General features: G+C 41.6%; 1 pseudogene; it reads right to left on the bottom strand.

The window, feature by feature from the left end:
* Nucleotides 1–6,540: 6,540 nt before the first annotated feature.
* On the bottom strand, nucleotides 6,541–7,854 carry LOC110491135 (annotated as a pseudogene).
* Nucleotides 7,855–12,532: the final 4,678 nt, after the last annotated feature.

The following is a 12,532-nucleotide window of genomic DNA, read 5'->3' on the forward strand; positions in this document are numbered from 1 at the left end:
TTTCATAGCCAGTATATTATTTTTTTCTCACCACTTCGTACATAAACTCAGAAAAAAAAGAAACGTCCTCTCACTGTCAACTGCATTTACTTTCAGCAAACTTAACATGGGTAAATATTTGTATGAACATGACAAGATTCAACAATTGAGACAAACTGAACAAGTTCCACAGACATGTGACTAACATAAATTTAATATCCCTGATCAAAGGGGGGGTCAAAATCCAGCTGCATTAAGTACTGCAGTGCATCTCCTCCTCATGGACTGGACCAAATTTGCCAGTTCTTGCTCTTCCACCAAGGCACCTGCAAGTTCCCGGACATTTCTGGGGGGAATGGCCCTAGCCCTCACCCTCCGATCCAACAGGTCCCAGACGTGCTCAATGGGATTGAGATCCGGGACCTTCGCTGGCCATGGCAGAACACTGACATTCCTGTATTGCAGGAAATCACGCACAGTATGGCTGGTGGCATTGTCATGCTGGAGGGTCATGTCAGGATGAGCCTGCAGGAAGGGTACCACATGAGGGAGGACGATATCTTCCCTGAAACGCACAGCATTGAGATTGCCTGCAATGACAACAAGCTCAGTCCGATGATGCTGTGACACACCGCCCCAGACCATGAAGACGTAACTCGGGCAGTTGTTGTTGCCATCCTGAACCTGTCCCGTAAGTATGATGTTCGGATGCACCGATCCCGTGCAGGTGTTGTTACACGTGGTCTGCCACTGCGAGGACGATCAGCTGTCCGTCCTGTCTCCCTGTAGCGCTGTCTTAGGCGTCTCACAGTACGGACATTGCAATTTATTGCCCTGGCCACATCTGCAGTCCTCAAGCCTCCTTGCAGCACGTTTACGCATATGAGCAGGGACGCTGATCATCATTCTTTTGGTGTTTTTCAGAGTCAGTAGAAAGGCCTCTTTAGTGTCCTATGTTTTCATTACTGTGACCTTAATTGCCTACCGCCTGTAAGCTGTTAGTGTTTTAACAACCGTTCCACAGGTGCATGTTCATTAATTGATTATGGTTCATTGAACAAGCATGGGAAACAGTGTTTAAACCCTTTACAAATTAAGATCTGTGAAGCAATTTGGATTTTTACGAATGATCTTTGAAAGACAAGGTCCTGAAAAAGGGACGTTTCTTTTTTTGCTGAGTTTATTTTAAAATGTTTAAGTCTACTTGTAGGCCTACCTACTAATACAGCTGTTCACTACACCCTTGCCTAGAAAACATATTATGTTGTTACTATACAATTATCCTAGAATAAATACTGAGTTATTAAAAAAGAGAGCTCGGATCAGCATTACAGAAGGTATCAAATTACACATGATCAGCAATAACACTGTAATTCATTTAAATATCTTATCAGATCTCTGGTCTGAGCTATTGAACTGAGTCAATCTGCATCCCTCCAATTGTCAGATTCGTTAAAGCACTCTCACCTCTGGTTTAAAATGAACTGGATCTATAGATATTTGGGAAACATATTAGGCTTAGGGTTGAGTGTCGAGTGTAATAGCAGTTATGATAACAACAATAATTCCATCAATCCAGATGCATCAGATATCAAAAGCTCTGCCATTCCTCTGCCCTTTTTGATCAGTTAATACTTATTGTAGACAATACACAGGCTAGCAGGGGTGTTGGTCTACTAGCTTTCCCCTGAATACTTTTTAAGGAAGCCAAAATGTGTTTTAATTCTCCATAACCTCCATAACATTCTACAAGTGTATAACATATCCTCAGCGTTGGTCATCCGACACTGAGGAGGTCATCCCCTTCAACTCATGAGTTGAAATTGGAATTGGCCACACCCCACATGATGTAGCATTTGAATATCAGGAAGTACATTTTAATTCAGTGCAATTCAAATAAATTCCCTTCAGTCATAGTACATGAGTGTCATTGAATCTGACAGTGCACACTTCCAGATACCAAAGAATGTATCACTTTCCTCTGGAAACAATGTTAATATACTCTTTTAACCTTATTGCTTAGAATAGTCAATTATATTCCTAACAACCATTTAGTTTGGCTTATTTTTGAAGGCATCAATTTTAAGGTAAAACGAATGCATTCTGGGAAATCAATTATGTTTTGTTTTCCTTGATCATTTTTGTTTTTGTTTCAACAATATTTGATATGCTCGTATATAACAACATGTATAATATTTTATGTACAAGATATATAGGATATTTGTATAGATTACACCTAATATAGAATAGAAGAGGCCTTTGAATGTTATTGAATTCTATTTCCTTTCATTAAAATTTGAATTGCAATTCTGTATCATGTTTAGTACTTCACTTCAAATTCAATTCAAATTCTAGAATTTATTGGAATTTCTGAAACATTCTCAATTCATTTCTGAATTGAGCCTAACCCTGGTGTGGATGCCATGGTATGTGTCAATAATCTCTCCCTTCCTGCTCCGTTACGAGCAGAGGAAAAGCATTCCCATGACTCGATGGAGCTGCTGTCTGTTAGGGATTAAAGGCAGCTGTTTAAGATGAAAAGAGGAGCCTTTGACAGATGTCCCAATATGATTTAGTTCAAATATGTGAAAATTGGCCCCAGAGTAAGATAAGCACTTTCTGGAGGTCCGCCCAGCCTGGAGTGAGCGCTTTAAGGTGAAACAGGAGGGAGAAGGCAAAGGAGGAACATGGGGCTGGATTTGAGTCCTGCAAACGATGAGCTGGCAATTATTATTATTTTTTTTCATTCTATGTGTATCTAGTAAACACTGTTTAATTGCATTATACTGGTTGGTCAGGCTTTAAAATGTGTGTAATTATTTAGATACTTTCAGATCCAAACATGGTCTTTGTCAGTTTCTGATTATCCATCATTACATATTTAGTACTGAGACATATCACATTCACATATCTATTGAATCCATTACTTTCACTAACTGCACAAGTAATGGATACAATACACTTACTTGTCTAATACAGCTTTGTTCCACATGAGGGAAGTAAAACACTGAGGGCTGATCCTAGATAAACATGACCGCAAAAAACTCAGGATAAATCTCTCATTGACACCAACACATGATTTATCAGAACAGAAAGTTATGCACATATTTCTCAAGTTAGGATTCAGCCCTGACAGTAGCACAAAGGGCACGGCAAGTCAAAGGCAGTTAGTTCCAAAAAAGTGGCACTAAAATGTTGGGCGCATTCCTCTGCCAAGGTGTTGCTAACGCATGCCAGATCATATTATGTTGGGATAGGTATTTTACCTATCAACTAACCACATTATATGTTATAGCAATCTGTCAGTCGATGACATAGCATGCATGCAATGTCTGAGCAGGGGAATGGAAACATTATCTGTGCACCTTGAGAGCCGCTTGGAGAGAGAATGACTGTACTGCGTGTGTAGCAAAGCACAAAAGCTTCAATCATTTGTGAATTTCACATAATTTATGACAGCTTTAGTGGTAGGCAAAAAGACAGCAAAACAGAAAACAAGGTAAGTAACATATATAAACATTGACTACTGCATTGATCATTGTCCAATGGTACTTTGATACAACAACAAAAAACATTTTAATACCAATTTACCCCCATACATAATGATATACACTGATTGCACAAAACATTAAGGACTCCTTTCTAATATTGAGTTGCACTTCTCTGAACAGCTTTAATTCGTCGGGTATGGATTGCACAAGGTGTCGAAAGCGTTCCACAAGGATGCTAGCCCATGTTGATTCCAATGTTTCCCACAGTTGTGTAAAGGTGTCTGGATGTCCTTTGGGTGGTGGACCATTGTTAATACACACGGGAAACTGTTGCGCGTGAAAAACTAAGCAGCGTTGCAGTTCTTGACATAAACCAGTGCACCTGGAACCTACTACCATACCCAGTTCAAGGGCACTTTGGCGATGTCATTTACAAAATAGCCTCCAACACTCTACTCAGCAAACTGGATGTAGTCTATCACAGTGCCATCTGTTTTATCACCAAAGCCCCATATACTACCCACCACTGTGACCTGTCTGTTCTCGTTGGCTGGCCCTCACTACACATCTGTCGCCAAACCCAATGACAGTCATAAATACCTCTTCCCCCCTTTTTCCTCTCTCTACCCTACTGAGGTTACATTTGCAAAACCCTTGGTTAACATAGAGATTCTGGGAACATCAGAAGGGGGTGGGGGGAATTAACTATTTTCTGGCAATCCGATCATTGAACATATGCGGTGGTACTTAATGAATATGATGTCAGTTCGGTAGTCATCTGAGACATTCTCAACAAAGATGACAAACTCTACAGTGGAAAGTCTACACATCAGAGTTATTGGATTCACATGGAATTGTTGTTCAATTTAAATGTTTGAATATGAAATTATTCGTGATGGGATGAAATGTGATTTTAGCTTCTAAAATGTGAGATTGGGGTTTTCATAAGACTCTGCTCTGCTCAATCAGTGGCCCGCCCCTGTGAAGGGACATGGGCTATAAAACTTTTCAAACACGCCCTCCTCTCCCATCCTATATAAGCCCTTGACGACAATATAACCTCCTGTTCCAAAGATGTGAGGACGACGGTCCTATGTCAGAATGGTTCAGATAATAACTACAGAACAAAGCCAACATCAGCGTGAGCTTTGGTTATGAATGATATGAACTTTGAACTCTTATTTACTACAGAAGTGATACCTCCTAGCCGTTGAGATAGCAACAGCAGATGCAAACGCAGGTTAGGAAGGAACAGACAGAGTATCCCGTCTACCAACCAACGACGTTACTACAACGTATGCAATTGACAACCAGAGACATTCTTCAAAGGACTCGGTTGGGCCACACGGCCTTCCATCTACCACCAACCTACCTAAGCGCAGCTCAGAGTAAATATTTATTGCATTTTCCTTTTCCAAATGGGCGGTAATTTAGAATGCATCAGATACTGTATTTACAATAGCACAGTTTCTCCCTGTGTCCCTCAGTCTTCCCACTCTTTCACTCAAACCCAACCCTTTTCCTTTGTGTAACAAGCTGTCATATCTGTTCCGCCCGCTAGGGACGTTTTCCTTCATGACGTAATTTGTAATCAAGTTATGATTTAATTATGTGTATGTGTAATTCTGAGTGATTAGTTAGGTATTTAGTAAATAAATAATTAAACCCAATTTTGTATTGATGATTCAAATTGTTAGCCAGGGTTCGTGCAGACAACCAAGAATTTACAACTTTCAGATGAGACTGAATTAAGATGAGGATTAATATTGACTGCTATTGATGTAAAATATTACTAGGTCTTTAAGAGTTTATTCGGAAGATAACAGCTCTATAAATATTATTTCGTGGTGCCCGACTCTCTAGTTAATTACATTTACATGATTAGCGCAATCAGGTGATATTAATTACGGATAAATTATTTTATAGAATAGCATGTCATATCACTTAATCCGGCATAGCCAAAGACACGACACTGGTCACAATAGAAATACCCACCCGTAGCATGCGCTCCAGCAGGTATATTGCACTGGTCATCCCCAAAGCCAACACTTCCTTCGGCTGGAACGAATTGCAAAAATCTCTGAAGCTGGAGTCTTATATCTCCCTCTCTAACTTTAAGCATCAGCTGTCAGAGCAACTTACCGATCACTATACCTTTACACAGCCAATCTGTAAATAGAACACCTCATCCCCATATTATTACTTACCCTCTTCCTCTTTTGCACCCCAGTATCTCTATTTGCACATCATAATATGCACATCTATCACTCCAGGTTGCAGTTATTAATGAAAACTTGTTCTCAACTGGCCTACCTGGTTAAATAAAGGTGAGGCCTCGACCGGGAGGTCCGTGGGGCGACGCACAATTGGCCCAGCGTCATCCGGGTTACGGAGGCCTTGGCCGGTAGGGATATCCTTGACTCATCGCGCACCAGCGACTCCTGTGGCGGGCCGGGCGCAGTGCACGCTAACCAAGGTTGCCAGGTGCACAGTGTTTCCTCCGACACATTGGTGCGGCTGGCTTCCGGGTTGGATGCGCCCTGTGTTAAGAAGCAGTGCGACTTGGTTGGGTTGTGTATCGGAGGACGCATGACTTTCAACCTTCGTCTTGTAGAGACAAGATAGTAGCTTCTAAACAATTGGATACTATGAAATTGGGGAGAAAAAGGGGTAAAATTAAAAACAAAAACAATAAATAAATAAAAATCAAATAAAGGTGAAAAAAAAAAAAAAAAAAGGAGCGACCAAGTAGGCTACATACTTCTGGAATTGTAATGCAACCAGGAGGAGAGGGAGAAGGCACAGTTTATTGACAATTTCCTCTTGAATACTTCCCTAACAGCAATGTTTGGGATTGTTTTTTTGTTTCTCTCTCTCACTTGACATACAAAAGAAAATCTAAAAGTTGAAAACAATAAAGAATAGCCATCTCTTTGGCCAACTATATAGTGAAATTCGATTTAGTACTTTTTCAAATGTATAATCTTTTAACCCATTAAACCACGACTACATGATATTTATTCAACTACATTACCATAATCAGACTGTTACAGTACAACATAAACCAGGATCAGATCGACAGGTCCACTTTATACGGCATTATACAGAAAGTGAATGCTACACACAGAATATCACGAATGGGAATAACAGACACTTCCTTACCGTTAATCTGGTTAGCCTGAAGGTAGAGGTTATCTTGCTGATGGTGGGAATCTTCTCCAGTTTGTTGTGGGAAATGTCCAGCTCCACCAGACTGCTGACATTGAACGTGTTGGGAGGAATCCCTCTGTCAGTCAACTTGTTATGGGCCAGCCTGACAAACTGCAGCTTGGGATACATAGTGAGGGAGTTCACAGGGATCTTGCTATGTCGTTAAACTCTAGGTAGAGCTGATGCAACACCTGAGGGAGGTTATCTGGAATCTTCTTCAGTTTGTTTTTCCTCATATCCAGTAGTCAGAGACTTGAGTCCCTTGCAAGCCCCCCTGACCTCTTCAACGGTGTTGGCATGGAGATGGAAGTAAGTGAGGTAGGTCATCCCCTCAAACATGGATCTTGGAATTCTTGTTTTGATCCATGCGTAGATCCTTGATGGACTTGTGTAGGTTCATGGGCACGCGGGCCATCTCGTTGTTATCCAAGTACAAGAGAGCTTGCTGAAGACGTTCTTGCCCACCTTGTCAGAGCTGAGCTGGTTCTGGTGCAAGATGACCCAGACGAGGCTAGTGGCTTGTCAAAGAACCCATCCTGGATGACTGTGATCTAGTTGCACTGCAGGTAGACGTACTTCATGTGGGAGGGGACATACTGTATATTGTATATATGCTGTATATTGCGGCTGTGGCAGTACATGGCTACGGGGAAGCTGGCCAGGCAGTCACACTCTAGGGGGTAGTCATCGTCCAGGGATGGTAGCGGCTTCTCAGGTAGTTGAGCCACTGGAGGGCACTGGAGTGCTGGGTGAAGCTCAGGTCCACCAGTCCAGCCACAATCAGGAACACCACCGTCCGTCTGCATGGTCACTGCAGGGAGAGGAAGGGGAACAGAGATCAGAACACAGGTGTACACTGTGGTGATTTAAATTATAATTATTGGGTTACATTTGACTTTTCTTTGTGATTGATTTAAATAAAAAAACACTATTTTCTACCTATTACTTACCAATTGTGTTGAAATTGAGTCTAGGAATGATTTATTGTACTTGCCCTTCAGGGCTTCCGAGTGGTGCAGCGGTCTAAGGCACTGCATCTCAGTGCTAGAGGCGTCACTACAGACACCCTGGTTCGATTCCAAGGCTGTATCACAAAAGGCTGTCATTGGGAGTCCCATAGGGTGGCGCACAATTGGCCCACGGTCATCCGGGTTTTGCCGGGGTAGGCCGTCATTGTAAATAATAATTTGTTCTTAACTGACTTGCCTAGTTAAATAAAGGTTAAAATACAAAGCTAGGTCATTAGTCATTTACAAGTGAATACCACCAAGACAAAACTGTAAAAACAAGGCTTGATAATGCTTGAAGTTTGCCCATTACTCTCTCAAAACCTTGTTGTTCAATGAAAACTCTGAGAATTTTCAAGTGTTTTTATCCACAAACAATTGCTTTCATTTAAATACATAATTTCTCAAATTAATGGAAATAAACATACATTAAAGTAAAGTAACCAGACTGTTGTTTAGAGGCAGTTCCTCCTTCCCAGTCTCTGTTGCAGTGTCTCCTTCAATCTGTGCTGGAGAGGGGATTTACTGTTGTGTAAATAGCCGTCTCCCCCTTCTCGTCATCCCCAGCTGCAGCCCAGCCACTCTGTCACTTTACAACACACACATTTTCCACTAGCAAGTAAGACATTATACAATGGGTGGGTCTAATCCTGAATGCTGATTGGTTAAAACCGCATTACAGCCAGTGTCTATTCCACAAGTTACCATCGGCTAAATCTATGATGTTAGACCATCTGGTCTTCAACAACCTTGTTTACCACCTCTCTCTCTGTTGTGTCTTGTCATTAATTCATCTTTACCTTAGCAACAAGGGTTATGCCTTGAGGGTTATGCCTTGATGTTTCTACCAGCATCTCTTTCGGGAAAGAGATGCTGGTAAAGAGGTTAAGACCACATACAATCATACAAAACATGCCAAGGTATGACTGCAATCCATCAAATTAGACCTTCACACCAAAACATACTCCACTCTGTCAGAGCGCCTCGGGGAACAAATTCACAGCTTAGAAGCTTAAATGCAAGTTATAGTCTTTACACTGTGGAGAAAGTTAGCAAACGCCTTGACTAGCGCCCATTCAGACAGATGACCACTATTCCCTAAAGAGTGTCCCTTTCCTCTATTACCTGGAAAACAGGAGAGAATTACCTGAATTATGCAAATGATCTCAAGTTCAATTTATCTGCATCCTCTTCAGCTGTGGAAAGGGAAAGTCAAAAACCAAACTGGTGTTGTTAACACTTCACATGTAATTACCATTGTCTGTTATCACAAACACAATGCCCTTCCATTGAATGGAGTGTGAACATGACAAGAGCAATGGATGAATATTGGGTCTACCTGGATATTGCCAGGGCACTGATGGATTTACAGTATCATTGTAAGAAGAACTCTACTAGTGAGGTCAGTAATATGGGCTTACTTGGAAACAACCTCAAACTACAAACAACCTCAGGTCTAAATCCATGACTTAATTTGTTTTTTGTAGATTAAAATGGCCGGTATATGTCCAAGTGTCTGCATCTAAACCTCAACCTCTGTGATAGGGTGCTGGCACCACATACGGTGCTGGCACCACTGATTGTGCCTGAGGTAGACTTGATAATTGGTCTCTCTGTGTGTAGTGAAGATTGGCTAGGGTTGTGAACAACATGACACCAAGCAGAAAGAATGCAAAGTGTTTCCTGTTTCAGTGCCTTGGTTTGGTCCTTGAAGTTGAACTCACTGACTATGATTTGGCATGAATATAACCAGCAGTAGGAGCCATCTGTGTCATGGTTTAATAGGGCCATACCTACTACCTCAGGTGCTTAGGTTTCAAACAGGTACATGACAAATAGGCTGTATATAATGCTACGTTCATAACCAAGTGAGAAGGTGGTATTTGCCACATACGACTGGGAAAAATCCAGTTGAACGGCCCTCAAACAGGTAATTACTAGTGGGAAACTCATCTATCATCCCTCAGCTCTGACGTCTCCCACATGCTGAGCTCTGACGTCACCTACTAGGGAAATTACCTCGATAACAGCATTTTAGGCAGTGAAATGCAACAAAACATAAAAGGTCATCTATACTAAACAAAAATATAAACACAACATGCACACATTCAAAAATTTGACTCAGTTACAGTTCATAGAAGGAAATCAGTGAATTTAAATACATTCATTAGGTCCTCATCTATGGACTTCACATGACTGGGAATACAGATATGCATCTGTTTGTCACAGATACCTTAAAGTTGATCAGGCTGTTGATTGGGACCTGTGGAATGTTGTCCCACTCCTCTTCAATGGCTGTGCGAAGTTGCTGGATATTTGCGGGAACTGGAACACTGTCGTACAAGTCGATCCAGAGCATCCCAAACATGCACCATGGGTGACATGTCTGGTGAGTATGCAGCCATGGAAGAACTATGACCCTCACACCCCAAATGCACAATTGAGAGCATCCTGTCGGGCTGTATCACCACCTGGTACAGCAACTGCACCGCCCACAACCGCAAGGCTCTCCAGAGGGTGGTGCGGTCTGTCTGTCCTCCAGGACACCTACAGCACTCAATGTCACAGGAAGGTCAAAAAGATCATCAAAAGCACATCAACAACCCGAGCCACGGCCTTTTCACCCTGTTATCCAGAAGGCGAGGTCAGTATAGGTGCAACAAAGCTGGGACCGAGAGACTGAAAAACAGCTTCTATCTCAAGGCCATCAGACTGTTAAATAGCCGGCTACCACCCAGTTACTCAACCCTGCACCTTAGAGGCTGCTGCCCTATATACATAGACATGGAATCACTGGTCACTTTAATAATGTTTACATACTGCTTTACTCATCTCATATGTATATACTGTATTCTATTCTACTGTATTTTAGTCCATGCCACTCCATTCTTTTACTTTTGGATGTGTGTATTGTTATGTATTGTTAGGTATTACTGCGCTGTTGGAGCTAGGAACACAAGCATTTCGTTACACAATAAAATGTGATTTGATCTGGGACATTTTAAGCATCCAGGAATTGTGTACAGATCCTGTGCATTCAAATTGCCATCGAAAAAATTCAATTGTGTTCATTTTCCGTAGCTTATGCCTGCCCATACCATAACATCACCGCCACCATGGGGCACTCTGTTCACAACATTGATGTCAGCAAACCGTTCACCCACACGGCGCAATACTACACGTGGTCTACAGTTGTGAGGCCAGTTGGACGTACTAACAAATCCTCTAAAAGGATGTTGGAGGCGGCTTATTGTAGAGAAATTAACATGACATTCTCTGGTAACAGCTCTGGTGGTGTCATGACCCTCCACGAGAATCTAAATAGGTCACATCAGGTTTGCAATTAATAACTTATATCCTTTCACCCGTAGAGGAACTATCAGGGATTAACAACTCATGCCCTGTTGTTCATCAAGGGGAGAAGATTCAGGCCTGCCTTCTCAAGATTCACCAAAGGAATGTTCTTTGATTCAACAGACTTTTTGCCATTGAAAGGTCAGAGACAACCTATAGAACACTAATGTCATTTTGTGATGTCATTACAAATGTTATAAAGGAAATACTGTTACATGGATAGTATACACACTACATAAACGAAGTTTCCAGTTTTTGCATGCAATATAATTTTTTTTTGTTAAGAGAGAAATGTGATTTGAGAAGCTACAGTGCCTTGCAAAAGTATTCGGCCCCCTTGAACTTTGCGACCTTTTGCCACATTTCAGGCTTCAAACATAAAGATATAAAACTGTATTTTTTTGTGAAGAATCAACAACAAGTGGGACACAATCATGAAGTGGAACGACATTTATTGGATATTTTAAACTTTTTTAACAAACCAAAAACTGAAAAATTGGGCGTGCAAAATTATTCAGCCCCCTTAAGTTAATACTTTGTAGCGCCACCTTTTGCTGCGATTACAGCTGTAAGTCGCTTGGGGTTTGTCTCTATCAGTTTTGCACATCGAGAGACTGACATTTTTTCCCATTCCTCCTTGCAAAACAGCTCGAGCTCAGTGAGGTTGGATGGAGAGCATTTGTGAACAGCAGTTTTCAGTTCTTTCCACAGATTCTCGATTGGATTCAGGTCTGGACTTTGACTTGGCCATTCTAACACCTGGATATGTTCATTTTTGAACCATTCCATTGTAGATTTTGCTTTATGTTTTGGATCATTGTCTTGTTGGAAGACAAATCTCCGTCCCAGTCTCAGGTCTTTTGCAGACTCCATCAGGTTTTCTTCCAGAATGGTCCTGTATTTGGCTCCATCCATCTTCCCATCAATTTTAACCATCTTCCCTGTCCCTGCTGAAGAAAAGCAGGCCCAAACCATGATGCTGCCACCACCATATTTGACAGTGGGCATGGTGATGAGCTGTGTTGCTTTTACGCCAAACATAACGTTTTGCATTGTTGCCAAAAAGTTCAATTTTGGTTTCATCTGACCAGAGCACCTTCTTCCACATGTTTGGTGTGTCTCCCAGGTGGCTTGTGGCAAACTTTAAACAACACTTTTTATGGATATCTTTAAGAAATGGCTTTCTTCTTGCCACTCTTCCATAAAGGCCAGATTTGTGCAATATACGACTGATTGTTGTCCTATGGACAGAGTCTCCCACCTCAGCTGTAGAACTCTGCAGTTCATCCAGAGTGATCATGGGCCTCTTGGCTGCATCTCTGATCAGTCTTCTCCTTGTATGAGCTGAAAGTTTAGAGGGACGGCCAGGTCTTGGTAGATTTGCAGTGGTCTGATACTCCTTCCATTTCAATATTATCGCTTGCACAGTGCTCCTTGGGATGTTTAAAGCTTGGGAAATCTTTTTGTATCCAAATCCGGCTTTAAACTTCT

The sequence above is a fragment of the Oncorhynchus mykiss genome, chromosome 16 (assembly GCF_013265735.2).
Source record: "Oncorhynchus mykiss isolate Arlee chromosome 16, USDA_OmykA_1.1, whole genome shotgun sequence".
NCBI lineage: Eukaryota > Metazoa > Chordata > Actinopteri > Salmoniformes > Salmonidae > Oncorhynchus > Oncorhynchus mykiss.